Raw genomic sequence first — 16,397 nt, 5'->3', positions numbered from 1 at the left:
GCAAGGCCTGCTGTTAACTCTCATTTGTGTGCATGCTGAGATACAGACAGCTGTGAAGAATGAGCATTTGGTGCAGTAGATTCCGGTCTTGACTTCAAAAGAATGAACAGAACTGTTACGCAGCACTTGTTCAGCAAAGGGCAGTTGTTTAGTGCAAGGGAGAAATGGCTGATAATTTTTCTTTTTTTCTTTCTTTTTTTTTTTTTCTTTTTTTTTTCGTTTACAATGGCTTTAAATGCCTCAGGGTAACAACATGGGTTGTAAAGTCTGAACGTTATTTAAATTAATTGCAAAATTCTAACTCACCTCAATGTGGCCAAAATGAGAACTTGAATGTATACAGATATCCCAGTGGCATTCTTCAGGGCATTGAAAAGTCATTTCTACATTCACAGCGATGTAACAAGTCCCCTCTCCCAGCTTATTCCTCATGAGTGGTGCAGTTTGGTTGGTCTTCCTGCACTTCACTCTTCTAACAGTTGCCAGGACAATTCCTCACTGACAAGGCCACTGTTTCTGCTGGCTGTGTTACCACATTCAGCTCTTGACTTCCTGTACCCTTCAGAACAGATGGCCCTCACCGAGCCTTGGGTTTTTTGTTTTGTTTGAACTGAAATTACTAGTCACTCCATCCAGTGAAAATATTTGCACTTCATGTGCTTGCAGGCTTTCAGAAGCCTAAACTTGGCATTCCAGAAACTTCAACCAATTTGATCCAGTTGAATGGTTTGTATCCTCTCTGGGCAAACCTTTCTCCTTCTCACTTTTTCCCCAAGAGTTTGTCTTTCCCCAGAGAGCTACATTTGAATGCCGATGAAGCACATATGGAACTTCTGTGCATCTTTAAAACTGGCACAGGGGAGTTGGTGTACATGACAGAAGATGGTGCTGCATTCAGGAATATTTTGATTCCCTGTACTCTTGCTCAAAGGAAATGTGAAGCAGATTGGTTTGGGGTGCATCCCTACAGTGTTCTAGTCAAGAAGTACTAGTTTAACATCTGCTATTTTCGCATGCTGCACGCCTTTTCACTTTTGCAACTTGAGTTTGACAATTGCCAATGAAGGCAGACAGTTTTTCCATGACCCTGGACTGAGACTGGAAAGGCTTGGGATGTGAACCAGCACCACGAGAGCTGCTTTTGGTATTGATTAGGACTGATGGAGCTCAGAGGGCTTTCCAAGTTTATTCCACAGAGCAGTCCAGACCATGACCTTTTACTGATGGATTTCTTAACATTTGCCTAGGAAAGAAGGTGCTGTTATTTCCTTTAATCAGGATGCTGGCTACTAGGCGTACAGAAGTTGAAGTATGTTACTAGTAGGGATTAAAAGGAAAAAAGAAAAAAAAAGAGAGAGAGAAAAGAAAAAAAAATAGAATGAAGCTTTTTGAGTGGAGTGAATGGAGCTCTTACAGATGGCATTTCTCCTGAGGCAGCTGTGACAATAGCTGTACAAACAGTCAGAAGGCAGTTGTGTGAGCCCTGTGTTTGGGGGGCTCTGTCCCCCATAGGGTCCCACACGGCCATGCTGTGAGCTTTACTACTCTTCTCCTCAGCTCCCTCTCGAGGAACAGATCGAGCACTTTCCCAGCTTTGTTGTCTTTAAAGAATGCTGGTGTTTAGCAGCTCTGCTCTCCGATTCCTCTTTTTAAAAGTGCTTTCAGTATTTCAGTTGTATTTGTGTTGTTGTAGTAAAAATAGCCTTTGCTTTTGGTTTGTATGAATACCTCTCTGCACGGGAGATAAAGATAACAGCTCCTGAAGGAAACCATCTCCTTCCCTCAGCTCTGCCAGAGACTGCCCTGAGTCCCACGATCTCCCTCCCCAGAGCAGCTGTGAAACAAAAGCATTTCTGAAGAATCAGTCATGTAGAAAAAAGCTTTAATGCTGCATTTCTATTGTTTTTCAGTGGATGTCTTCTCCTCTGTTTCCTGAGGTCGGTTGCAAGTGCCTAATCCCAGCTGTCAAGCTAAGCTTTCCTTGACAGAGTTCGTGTCACAGCCTGAAAGCACCGGCTGGTTTCGGCTAACCGGGAACCCCAATCTGCACTGTTTCTGCTTGGCAATCAGTCAGCGGTGATTGCGAGGTGGCGAGGACTGAGGGCAGCTCCATGGAGAGGTGCTTCTTCCTTTGCAGCTGGATCCAAATGAATTCGCCCGGTCCCAGGTCCTGCCTCGGTATTTGCAGGGTGCATTAATGCTGGTTCCCTCAGCCACTTCGTCTGCCGTGAGAAAGCTCGTTCTGTGGCTGGCAAACGTCCTCATCTCTTCAGGCCATGGTTTAACCCTGCCAGCTGAAGGTTGTTGGAACAGCTGGCGGGGGCTGAGGGAGCGCTCTCCTAGTGCCAACCAGCACGGTTTTATGTAAAATTAAAACAAGAAGCGTGGCTCCTGTTCCCCCGTGGGTATGGCGAGAAGGTGTTTTATTTTAACACCGCCCCGGGGACAAGGAGGTTTCCTCCGCCGTGTTTTACCTCAGCGCCCCGCAGGCGCCCCCTCCGCGCCGAGGCGGGCGGCCAGGGCTGAGGGCGGCGATGGCTGAGGGCCCGGCGCCATCTTCTGGGCTCTGCGGAGGGGCAGAACGCGGCGCTGGAGAGCGACCGACAGGTGCCGACGGGACACCCGGGCACAGCCTGGGCTGCCCTGGAAGGAAACATCCGCCCTAGGGCTGGGTTGGAGAAGTATGAGCCTGGGGAGAGCCCAGCAGAAAAAGTGGCTCAGGAGCAGCTCGCCCCCTTCTGCCCGAGAAGCCCTCCCTGCACCCAGCTGCTGTCGGAAGTCAGGTAGACAGCCAGAAAAGCGTGCAGTACGTTCTGGATTTCTTTCCCTCTTCCATTTCTCCCCCTCCATCACTTGGGCTTCTATTCTTTACAGACTTGTGTTTTTTAAAGCAGTTCAGAGGGGCAGAGGGGCCGATGTGGTCCATCACGCTTGCTGCTAATGGAAAACGTGGCACCGGTGGAGCACTGAGCATTTGTGTGCTGAGGTTTCACGTTGTGTGCTGCTGCATGCCCTTGCAGCTCCTTGGGTTGGGCCATCCAGCAGAATGCTAATCATAAGAAAACAGGAAAAAACATACAAATCTTATTTGTATTTCTCATTGGAGGCTAGAGAAATAACAGTAATAGCTTTTTATCCGCTATGGATCTGGAAGGTGGAAGGGAAGGGAGAAAAGCTGTCCCTGTGCATTGAACCATCAAACCCAATGAGGCAACAAGCTCATTAAGTATCTCAGGGCCCAATTTAACAGTGCTGCGAAGTACCATCAGCATGACACAGCACAGAAGGTCACCTGTAAGTTATACATCTGTGAGGCACAGAGTCGCAAAAAGCCAGATGGAACGTGCTTTGGTTGGATGAAGATGGAGGGATGTGTGCTGTGCTCATGCACTGCTGCCTTCAGCCACACATTGTGGGGGTGAAGTTGGAGCTCAGCATTGCTCTGAATGTGAGCTCTGTGCTGGCTCATCCGCATTTCCATGTGGGAATTGGTTTGTGTCAGGCAGGCTGGAGCTTGATAGGCATTTACCTGTCTGGGCTGACATGTCCACAGAGTCTGGTGAGATTTCTACTTGCCATCTGTCTGAATTCAGGCTCCCCACAAAGTCAAGGGGCATAACATGCAGTCACTGCTGAGCACTGGCTGGCATTGGGCTTCTGGGCAACAAGACTGACCACTCATGAGATTTCACAGAGCTGGAGGAGTTAGAAATAGGCAAAACGTACAGCGTCCATGTCCCCTTATGGTCAGACTCTAGATCCTTCTATGGCATTTATCTGATCAAAAAGAAATCTCTTCCACACACCCTTGCTCATATTACTTCCAGCCTGCATGGAAGGAATCAGAGTTCACACATAATGCATTAAAGGAAGTCTCAGCAATAATTAGGGAGAATCAGGAGGCATGCATAAATGAAGTATGGTTTCCCAGTCAGTAGAAATCAGAGGAGAAAGTCTGGCCTAGCTACTGGTCTGCTGCTGTGGGAATGTGTAATGAATGGTGTGGATGCTCTCTCACTGCTTCTATCAACATTCTTAAGGGGCTGACGCTTCCCACTTCATCCTTCACTTGTGTGTGCAGACTGCAGGTCCTCTGCACCAAGACTTGGCTCTTATGAGGTGTGGGACTGACGTCTCACACAGTGGCAGTTGTAACTGGTGTTTTTAGGTACAGCTCTGGTATTTCTAATGATTGTTCCTTACTCTAACCCCTGTAGTGGTACTTCTGCTGCAAATCAGGAAACTGTAGAAATAAATCTCTCCTCCTGAAAAGTGTCTTGTTGTTCAAGCAGAGAGTTGCAATGCAAGTGAATTCTTTGCCTTGCAAGTGACCTGGTGTGGCTATAGGCAAGTTACTTCCGCTGACTGGAGAAACTTCAGGTCTCTGAAAGCCAGAGATGCCTGTGTCTAACATGAAAGATAGGTTGGGAGTGGAGCTGCTTGTGTAGTGGTAAAGGAGTGTTTTGTTCTCTGTTTATTGTCTTTTATTACTTGTCACATCAAAGAAGAAAATGGCAGACACGATCAGCAGAGGGGGAAATGCCTTTTGAGGAATAGTTAATTCACTGAAAAACACAGTTTTGTGGAAGGAAATTATTTGAGAACCTGCCTATGTTCAGTGAATTGTTTGGCCCAAAAATGAAAGGGAGAACTTTATCAGAATGTTTTGACAGCCTCAGAATACAACGTGACACATTTTTTAGAAAAGGATGTTTGTTTAACTCATGACAAATTATAGGGAGGAAAGCAAGACATTTAATGGGGCTTAGAGTGGAGAAAGACTTGAAGTTGACTGAAAAATCCTGTAAAAAAGAATCTTCAAATTTTCTGCTTGTGATTGGCATGTTTTATGGACTGTGAGCCATCATCCAAAGCTCCTAGGTCTTCAGAATAATAAACCTAGGCTGATGACAGGGCTCTCTAATCTTTTTCTTATTGCAGTTACCAGTTGCTGCTGCTTACAAGGAAGAATTAGATGTAATCTTTGTATTAGGAGTGCAGACAAGTAGCAGCTTTATCCTAAGAAGTGCTTGAAGCTGGTGCCTGCATCCTACAGCTGCTCAGCTGGATGGGCTGCAGGACACCAAGTGACCTTTTAGAAGGCCTGCGTGCCTTGCTTTCCCTCTCAAGTAGAAACTGCTCAGCATCAAACTCCACACGTGTATGGTGACACAGAGCTTTGTGTAACATGGAGAAGCCTAGGAGGGAGACCCACTTTCTAAGACAAACAGTGCCAGATTGGAGCCTTTTCCATTTAAGATAAATTGTGTTGCATTCCTGCTGTGTTCTAAGCTGTTTGAATTGCAGATAGATTGCCATTTGGAAAAGCTCCTAATGTGCAAACCTGTCTATTTGTTAATTTTGTAATGAGCCCTGAAGCCCTGGAGAATGAGGGAGAAACTGCTGTATCTCTTTCACAGGATCTCTGAGGCGACTGTGAGATCCTTATGCTGGGAAACTGCAGTTGTTCTCTTTTTTTTTTTTTTTCTTGAAATGGAAGAGAGTGCTTGGTGACTAATTTGAGTGTACTGATGGGGAAATGGAGGTATCCTTCTGTAAGGACTTAATTATGCATATTTAGGGACAAGAGTCTTAAAGTAATGGAAAACATGAATCTCATGTCCAAAGCCTGGGTCATCTGTCAAACTGTGTGTGTCTGTGAAGGAGTCTCTCCTGCCTTCTGGACTGTGCAGCTCTGTTTTCCTGACCCAGCAGCAGCAGTGATTCATGATGAGCTCTGTGAGTTGGGCTGCACATCTGTAACACTGCCAGTGTAGAAGGCAGATGGCACACTGGAGGAGCAAATGCCAGTCCCCTGGCCGGCCATGCAGTGGCACTGAAAGCAAAGCTAAATCCCAGAGGTGAGCTCTGGCAAGGAGTGCACTGGTTACAAATGAGGTGCTGCATGGGCTCTCTCACCTATGCTGGGAAGACTGAGAGGAAAGGTGGAAGGAATTTGCTACCCAGAGAGGTTGTGGTTGCCCCGTCCCTGGAGGTGTTCAAGGCAAGATTGGATGGGGCCCTGGGCAGCCTGGTCTAGCGTTGAATGGAGACGTTGGTGTCCCTGCACGTGGCAGGGGGGTTGGAGATTTGTGATCCTTGAGATGCCTTCCAACCCTGGCCTTTCTGTGATCCTGTGAATTCATCAAGGACAGTGTGCAGACCACCAGGAGATCTGCTCAGCCCTGTGCCATTTGGGAGATGGCTCTGCTAACCCAACTGCTCATGACATGCTCCCTGTGTCCTAGTATTTCATCAAGGCTGACAGATGGCTGTCCAAGGAAAAGTTAGTGCTTTTGGTGCTTGCTTGGTTTGCCCCGAAGAAGGACAGAGAGCTCAGCTTTCCTTTCTGCAAGAGTGGTGTATTTTCATCCTTCTTTTTGTTCTCCTTCATCTATTCATTGAATGAGATGCTGACCTTGCTCATGAGCATGTGGAGAAGCAAAGAGAAAGCAAAGAGAAGCTTGAGGCAGAAATCTTTCTGAAAGGACATAGAAAGAAAGGAGTCTGCAGCAGTAAAGGGTCTTACTGTGGCTAACAACACAGGCAAAGATTGCCTATTGATCTCCTAAATTTCAGAGTATGCACAATGCAACAAGTGGTTTGGAGCTGTTGAACTTGAAGTGGACAAAACAGTTTTGCTCTGAAGACACTTCTAAAAACGATAGGTGGTTTTGATTAAGCTTCATTTGGATCAAAGACACACAGAGGAACAATTGCATGCTCTGTAGAAATGTGTAGTGTGGGGGTTACAGAACTCACATGGACATCAGGAAATGTGGATGACCTGCTGTGAGATCAACCTGGACTTGAGGGATCTCTCCCATCTCAGCTGATCTCCCTCAATCACCAAGGTACGCATTCATTTCTTTTCAGAAGGAATTTGAGAGAACCTGGGTTTTACTCCAAAATGGGATTTTTTCAAAGTCGCAGAAATGTTTGTGTGATGGGAGATCACCTCCTCCTTGTACTTGTCTCAGTGGAGCACACACAGCAGTAGGACACAGGACTGTGTATACAGTTGTATGGGAACTGCTGAGTCACGGCCTGAACCTCTGATTGATCACCTGAGGCGAGCCATGAGTCAGCCAGAGGAGCACAGGTGAAGGCAATTCACCTGTGCTGCTAGAAGGGGTGGAGCCTGGCTGCACCCCTCCTGGACCTATTTAAGAGCTGGCTACCAGAGGGGAAGGCTCTCTTCTGGAGATCACCTCTTTTGGTGTCTTCTGGTGAGCTCAGCCAAAGGGTAAGCTCTCCCACTTACTCTCTTTTGTGATCGTTGTTTACTTTGCCTAATTCTCTTGATTATATTGTGATTATAACATCTTGATATCTATTGATTATACAATTATATTGTGATTATAACATCTTGATTATACAACAGTGTATTCTGTCCTAATGGAGAAAGGCAATTAAACCCTCAGCTTAGTAGTTTTCTCTAGTTTCCAGGTAAGTTCTAATCAGGGAGCATTGCCCAAACGATTTGCTGAAAATCTTGAAAAAACATGAATGCAAGTTTCCTATCGATTTGTATAGATATTATCAATGCAGTTACTAGGCAAACACAGAGTAAGCCAAAGCCCTGAGCTCCTCAAATTAAACAATTCTCTCTGGATGAATTTGAATTAAAATGATCCTGCTGGTGAGGGAGGCTCCTGTTCTGCTTTGGAATTGCAAATCAAGTGTTATGAAAACAATGTCTCTGACCTCCTGCCCCTTTTCCAAGCATCATCTGCCTTGTTCTTGTACAGAATATCTGGCACTAGTATTACACCTTATTACCCTTCTGTGTGTAAGGACACAAAGAGGGTGCACCAGAGCAGAGGTATTGTGGATTGCCAGTTGGCTCAATTGTCAGGTAATCCTGGACTGCCTGAGTTCATGTGTGATATTATAGAAGATGTGTTTGCTGCAGTGTGGGATTATCATCTTCTCACATATCTTTGGTTGCCTCAAATCACTTTCCTCCATGTGTCTTTAAGGATCGAAGCTGTTGAAACTAAATCGCCTCTGTTTTTCCACCCTCTGAATGAGAAAATAGATTGATTTTGATAGCACGTTTGGCCTTTATATTGGTAGAGGAGTCATAAAGCACTAGGTCTGCTATACAGATGTGTGTCTATTCTGCAGCACATAACAATATGATTCTGTATCTACCACCTTCCAGTGAGGGGCTGAGGGTATAAGCAGAGCTGGAATAAGCATCTGTGGAGTCCTTTGGTATTACATAAGCAGCAGGCAGAGTCCCTGAGACAGGAAGGGAAAGAATCAAAGTGACTTATCTGGTCTTAAAATACAACCCAAACATTCTTGAGATGCAGAATGCAATTTTTCTTTCAAATTTATTACTAGCTCATCCTCTCTTACCAGGTAGGGAGGTACAGGCACAGACCAGCTCCTGCTGGTCACAGCCTCTCCTGCCTGTGCTTTACATCAGCATTCCCCTCACCTAGCAGGTATATTGCTTTCCTCCTCTGCTGTCTGGCTCTGATTGATACTGTCATTTGTGTATTGAAACAGCCAGAGCCTATAAATCCTTCCAAACACCCCATTATTAAAAAGACATCTCACCTTCAACTTTGGGCTGGCGAGAAGGGCTCATTGTGCTTCTGTTTGTTAGCTGTGCTTATGCAGGCAGTGTCTCTTGGGGCCAGAGATTACGCTCGGATGTGCAGTGTAATAGGGTTGGTGAGCTGGCTGCATGCGTCAAGAGAGATCTCGAAGGCAGGCAGACCTCTCAAAGGCAGCAGCTTGCACAAACTGAGATTTTTACAGCTGTGCTGGGAGGGTTGGTCACACGTGGTAAGCATTTTTGACTTCCAGGTGATACCGGCCCAGGGAATCGTTTATTCCCTACCTATGATAAAGATGGTTGTAAAACCAGAGGCTCTCTTTAGCCAGCGCTAAGGCTGACTCACCAAGGAGCTGTGCCATTTTGGGGGCAGAAACTGCCAAGATGCACAAGGCAAGCACAGCCTTGAACTGGTCTGCAGGTTTGTCAGCCTGTTCCTTCCTGTGTCCCAGGGATCCTGCATTTGCAGGGGAAGGAAAGCATGGACCAGCCACACACCAAGCCTACAGACCACACTCAAAGACTCCTCCAGGATGAGTGAGATGTACAGATACGGCACTGTTGCTTGTCTACTCTATATCACCTCTGAAAAAATAACGCTGAAATATAAATGTCTCTCTCTGCCCAATTGGACGGAATCTTCCTACGTTCTAGAGATTTCTTCCCCATTTTTTTATTATATCTCCTCAGGCTGAAGGGTCTGGTTTAGGGCCAGCGTAATAACTATCATAACTTTGTCAGGCTGACACATCAGTATGGTGCCAATCACAGTTATAGGGACCCTGGGACCACTTCATCACAGCAGCTTCACTCCAAGGCTCCTTTTAATCTGTCCTAATAAAATTTAAATGACAGTAGCTGTTCCAGTCATGAACCAAGAAAAGCCTCTCATATTATTTCCTCTCATTTCTTTCAGTGTTGGGTTCTCCATTTTATATTGACTAATTTATATGTGAGAGCTGACATCCTCTGGAGCTGGCAGCGTGTGTCTGAAAGAAGTGGCGCTTCTGTTTAGTGCCTCTTTTCTTAGCAGAAAGTCTGTTTTCAGGGCAGCATGGGAAACTGTGTTGTTGGGCCGTTGCCACCCTCTTCAGAACCCAGGCTGAATTTTCTGATGCTTATGGGTGGTTATGACCAGGATCTCTTACCAAGTGTGGATGTGGACTTGGCTGTCAGTGATGTGGCTCTCTGGTGGTGCTGAGGAGCCAGCCTGCCTTTCAGCCCCATGTTAAGTGAGGAGACCCAGCAGCTCCTATCATGCTTTTACTTTTCTCCTCTCTGCAGAGGAAGATAGTAGGAGAACTTCAAAAAAATCTGCACAGCCTTTTCACTTTAAACATGAGCAGCATTAGATGAGCTGTCTTGCTAGGAAAAGGACTTGGACTATACGGCAATTTGCAGTGGCTTTTAGATCCTGCAGGCTGCACAGTCTATAGACATAGACTTGCCTCTGTGGAAAAAAAAACTCTTTGGCAGTAAGATTCAAGCCACAGAAGTCAGTCTCAGCCTTCCTGAAGTGTGAGGGGTCAGGGAGCTGTTTGGAAATCTTGTGGCTTGAACCTCAGTCAGAGCTATTTCTAGCACTGAACACACTAGGACTGGGATCGTGCCCATGTCTTTTTCTTATTTTCCATTTAACCCGTTGCTGGCTGCTGTGTTGTACTGCTTTTCAGATCAGCCGAGAGCAACTGATCATGACTGCAATGAATGGGAATGCATATAGTTCCTGGTGGCTGCAAAACCCATCCTAGTACGTCAAAACACCTTACTCAGCATAGTTCAAACAGGTACTTTTCACCTGAAATGTTCCTCTGGCTGCTTCTAGCAGAAAGCTAGAGAATGACCAGAATCATTAAGGCTCTCAGAGGCCTTGGGGAATGAGGATGGATACTAGTCATAGGAAGGGTGTCAATCTCCTGGGGCAGATGCTGTCCCAGTACAAACATGTACGTGAGAAAAGCTTGTGAGTCAGGGTTCTGTGCAGTGGGGTGGGCGAGGGCAGGATTTCTGACCCAGTCCCCAGGCATTGCTAAGTTCCAATCAGAAGGCTATGCTGGCAACATGTGAATACAAACCATGTGTCAAGGAGATAGCATATGAGGACTGCTGACCATTCCCCTGTCAGTTAATGTCTTCTCCAGGTATATCTGGTCTGCTCTGGTAGACCAGCTCCAGCTACTGCACCAACACAACTCTTCCCTTCAGCTTTAGAGCTTTTTCTCCTTTCTTTTAGCAATTGACCAGCTCACAGGTGTAAGTTAAGGGCAGTGAATTATAATCAAGGCATTTTCCATCTCCATTCAGAATGCATGGCAAGGAAGGAAATATCCAGGGTTTTATTAATACTGAAGTGGTGAAATGTCACCATCTCTGTGGTATTAGCAAAATTTAATATACACAAGTATAATAGAGATCAGATTGAGACCCTCAGACTTCAGTGTCAAGGGCCTGCAGGAATGTGTTGCATTTTCTTCCCTACTGATGAAAATGAAGTCGTGAGGGAAACGAATTGTTTGGTCTCATCTGAATTCTTTTTGGAGCAGTGTTGCCTTCAGAAACTCTTAAGTAGCAGTCTGTGCCTCTCTTCTTGTCAGTCTCAGCTGGAAAGACAAGGAAATGGGTGGGCTGGCAACAACATTTCTGGCCTCTCTCAGCCATCCGTGTTATCTCATTTAGCTACAAGAGGGATTGTTACTGGAAGCATCTGTTTGTCTTGTCTGTGTGGAGAAAGAGGTAATGTTTAGAAGACAGAGTATGCATCCAAATCCCTTTTGTTTTTAGGGCCAATTCCAAACAGATCATCTGGAAGGAAATGACATTTTTGGTTACATTTTAGAAGACAGAGCATGCATCCAAATCTCTTGCTTTTTAGGGCCAATTCCAAATAGACCAACTTGAAGGAGATGACATTTTTGGTTACATTTCCTGTCTTTATACAATATTCAGTATCCTTCCATCAAGCTACATTTTTCTGCATGACTATTTTGTTCAGCCTGTTCAAGACCAGGTTGGTTGGGGCCTAAGACAGGAGGGTTGGAACTGGATGGTCTTCAAGGTGCCTTCCAACACAAACCATCCTGGGATTTTGTGATTCCATGACTTTATGATTCTGCAATTCTGTGATTCTAATGTAAAGGTAGCCTTGATCCTTTTGCCTGTGAAGATTGCTTTGTTTAGATAGTAAGACAGCTGTTGTGGCTGCCTGTTGCTGTAGGAGACAAGAAAGAGAACCCAGTCTATGGGTGCTGGGTAGCTGGATAGACCCGAGCCACTTCATTTCCAGTGTCTCAGCGTTCTCACCTGTTTTTTGTTTCAGGAATCTTCTGGGTTCCTTTTATCCCATGCTCCTTTTGTAAGACTGTTCAAACATCTCATGCTGTAGCAGGCAGTATAGTGACCAAGATGATTTCCTTCGGGTGGATCATTCCTATCACTCCTGCTCTAGTTACCTGAGAAGATCGCTGCCTCCTCTTCCCTGAGGTGTATGTCATGGTTATGTCTCCCTGAAAAAGCTATAGATAACCCAGTGGAACTGGTTATTGTCCACTGTTTAAGACATGAGCCTGAGCTCTGTCTCCGAAAAATAGGTGGGTTGAACAAACCCCTTCCTTTCCTGCACATCTGGCTTTCCTTTGAGACAAAACGTTCAAAAACACATCCCGCAGGAGCAGCCTGCCTCATTAGGATTTGAGAAATACATTGCAATCTGAGGATAGATTACTTCTGAAAAGCACAAAGTGTTTCAGATTCCTTGAGAGCTGCCTCTTTCTGCCAGTAGGTGTTCTTGCCCCACTCTAAATTACAAATCTGGCTCCCCAAGGACAACCTTATTAACACTAAGGGAGAAACAAAATGACATGTCTGATACCAATTTTTTGCAGCAGAGAGTCTGAGTAGTTCAGGGGCTGTTTTCTGGGTGGATAAGGACCTTGCTTCTCATTTTCGAGGGACCAAATCCTTCTCAGCTGAATCTCATCCATCTAAAGATTTTACAAGGTGCCTAGAGCTTACTAGAGACTAATGCTATCCAAGGACACTTTCTCTTGTCTATAGCTTTTTGGGTGATCGCTTAAGAACATAATAAACTGTCAGTTCTGAAGCCTTGCACACCTCTAAGGAGGTAACCAAGGCCCAAAGGGTTACAATAATTTCAGTGGCATCCTTTTAAACCCTTTTCTTTTCCCTTACTGCATTTTAAATCGTGTGCCTAGCCGCTTGTCTTTTAACGTGTATAAATTGGTTACAGTTTCTAGCATAGAGCAACCAAAGTTCTGTTTAGGGGAGACTGGTGTATGAATCATTACCTGCAAGGCTTGCAGTTAAATAGTGGGTTATAGTACTAATTAAGGTAAATGTCATAGCAAGAGCATGCTGACGTTGTTGGAATTAATGGCCCAGAGCATTACTACTTAGCACACCTTTTGAAGTTAATGGAATTGTATTAATTGGGATCTTGGAGGGACTGAGGGACACAGAGTACATCACTCCTGAGCAGCACCTCTGTTATTACATTAAGTCTGGAATAGCATCCAAGTTCCTGCTGCCATTTGTGCTCCTCTTGCACAGCCATTTCACAAATGGATGGCTCTGATGAGGCTCCGGGGAAGGTTGTTTGGTCCTAGGGTAAAAGGTGAAAAAGTCTGTTCCAGCTGTGGCTGCAGAGAGTCACTCTGCTTCAGAAACCAGAGCTGAGAGCTGCCAAAGTGCCACTGGCACAACCCTGTGGGAACAAGAAAGTAGGATCAAAAATATTCTGTGCTCTTCTCCCCGGGTCTGGTTTTGCACGTCATCCTCCCCTGCACTGAGCTTGTTCCAAACCCAGGGTATTGCTGCAAAGCACAGTATGAGAGCATTAAAAAATAACGGTGTCTGTCAGAGATATTAAGTGCTTTGGGGTATTTGTCAGCTGCTGTAGCTGTGAGACCCATGTGGTGGTCAGACCTGAAGCCAATACAAAATTAATTTTGACATAGCAAAAATTGGTTCATGGAGGGCATCTGCTTTCTTTGGGAAACGAAACAAAACAGCTGAAAAACTGATGCTTTTCACTGGAAAACCTGAACTCAAAACTTTTAATAGAATGCTTTGTGCAGTTGGGGAGAAGGAAAAAAAAAAACCAAACCAGCAGTTTTCTGCTGAGAATTTTGATTTTAGACCAGAATGTTCTCGTTTTCATCCACATTTTCCACTGGGGGAAATAATTTTTAAGCAGCTTTCATACAAAGTAATTAACCACAGGCAAATGTAGATGATTTCAGAAGAATAGGAACACATACTATCTCTAGATAATGACATTAAATCCGTTATGCTCAGGGAATGGAAGTTATTATGGCAGCGTAGAGTGGCTGTGCTATTTTATCTTTGTCCAGTTCAGATTTGGAAAAAAGATACTTAGCTATAATATAGCACTTTCTCTGTATTAAGCAGAGTGAAATTATTAATTGTCCTTCACATTATCAGGATGTAGGTTCACAATTACCGTTGACTACATTTACAGACTTTCACATTATCTCCTGGGTTAACACTGGGAAATTTTAATAATTATTTGAACTGATGATGATTTGATGTCAGCTTAATCTCCCTCTGCACAGAAGCTGGAACAACAGCATGTCTGCGCTGGTGCTGCCCACATGGGAAGTTCCCTGTCAGCTCCATGCTGTCCTCTTTTGCTGCCTCAGAGACGTGGGAGGCCTGACTGCTGTATCCAGAGCTCAAAAAGTATGATCTTGGTTTGCAGCTGGGCAGGAGCTGGAGCACATGAGCCTTAATTTGCTACAGACTTGCTACCTGGTGTTTGGCACATCTCTTACTGCCAAGCATGCTGTACCACAGTCTGTAACTGGCTGCAGAGTTTACCAGCAGAAAGTCCCCCGGGATAACTTCTTGCAGGACTTCTTAGTCTGACCTTTGCTTGCAGAACTGCTTTGCTCCCAAGCAAGCATGAAATGCTCCTTGCTGTTTAAATCTATTGCAGTTCTGTTTGAGTTGAAAGATTCCTCTGTTCCTCAGCGGAGTGTGTTGTAAAACAGTCAGTGACATTTGTTAAATGGAGAACACGTAGGGCAAGGACTCCATCAGCTCCAAGGAGACAGTGAGTAATGGTTTCTTAATGTCTGAGAGCTTTAAAGCTACTAAAATATTCTTCAAAGTCAAGATAGCGTGGTGAGGCCCCGCTCTGCTATCCCACGCTCAGGGGCAGGCCGTCACTGAGTGTGTAGTCACTCACCATTCTTCAGCAGCAGCTATGCAGAGATGAAGGAATTAGCTGCTGTGCAACATGCATCACAGAAGAGACAGATTTATTATTTACTTGCAAGCGTGTCAGTACCACTCATCACTCAGCTTGTTACCCATGCCTGCTAGACACTGCTTTGCACTTCCAGTTCTGTCTGCTCTGCCCTCTTTCTGACACAAATCAGTATCCTAAGGCACAGTGCGTTTTGGAAGGAGGTAGAAGATGCGCAGCTTTCACTACCAAAAGTGAGTGTTAGAGAAGTGCTTGCCTGTGATCAGATGGAAACATGCAGTATAAGCTGAGGGAAGATCTTGTTTTGGATCCCTTAGGCCTCTTACCTCCATCCAAGGTCTTCTTTTTGTGCCTTGGGCGTAGCCTTCTCTGACTAAGAACCGCATGTGTGGAGGGCTTAGAAGAAAAGGCAGGGCTGTAACTATTTTATGAGTCTTGTATTTGGTCTCTCCTTTCGTATGCATAGTTCTTGAACTAAGGAGATGAGACTGTTCTGAACACATTAGTGCGTGCAAGTCTCTCCTGCAGCCATCATTACTTCTTCTCCCATGCACAGAACAGGGCTGAGCCAATCGACTTCATCTGTCACTGATATAAGAAGATGCATATGAACACTACCAGAAACTTGGCTAACTACTGTGCAGTAATGAACTGTGCATTTTTAGCTTCAGGGTCTCTGGGATAGACCGAAACAGAGTGATAACTTACATCCTCAAACCTGTTATTTACGAGCAGTCATGTTCCTCATCTTCCTGTAGACAAATTGAAAGAGCTGTAAATTTGCCACATACAGTCCCTTGAGTTAATACCTATGGGAAATGTAATACAAAACATTTATTTGTCCTGGAAAATTGAGCCTGAACAGTACTACTGAGGAAATAGGTGCAAAACCTGAAAATAGGTGGACACACTCTACATAGTCTTTACTACAAATAATTTACTGCCTATATAGACACAGCAGAAGAAGCAGGAGGGAAGTTAGGTCTCCTGAGTGGCAGTTCACCTTATTAATCACTGCCACCAGTGACTATTTTAGTACTAATTAGAGGCTAACTGTGGGTCATGAGAAATGAACCAGCTACCAGATAGGCATGACAGCACTGGACATTTATTCCCGTACTGATCATATAGATCTGAAATTACATCCCCAGCTTTTAGTAAGTGTAGGACTATTGACAATTTAGGGTTGATCTGGAAAACAGCTCTGCCTTGTTTCTAAGGGAAAAGAAATCAAGTGTGTATGTATGTGGGAACACAGGCGTTAGGTGAGATAAGGTACAAAGTGTGTGGGAAATGAGGTCTTTGAATATTTGCACTTCTTCCTTTCTGGACACCTTCATGAGGGCTGTGTTGTTCAGTAAGACTCACCCCACACAGAAACATTTGTAAGAGCAGAGACTGGTGACGCTCTGTACTTTTCCTTTGAAAATAAACCAGTGTTTTGACACCATAATTCCCCAGCACTTGTGGCTTACCACCCAGAAACCTGCGTTTAAGGAAGAGGTGCAATTGCAGCTATTTTCTGTACTATGTCTCACTTCCCTGCAAGTTGCCCAGGCTTGAATGAAGTTGTTATGG

The sequence above is a fragment of the Lagopus muta genome, chromosome 8, assembly GCF_023343835.1.
Source record: "Lagopus muta isolate bLagMut1 chromosome 8, bLagMut1 primary, whole genome shotgun sequence".
Taxonomy (NCBI): Eukaryota; Metazoa; Chordata; class Aves; order Galliformes; family Phasianidae; genus Lagopus; species Lagopus muta.
The sequence above is the reverse complement of the archived record's forward strand: the minus strand, read 5'-3'. Positions refer to the sequence as shown.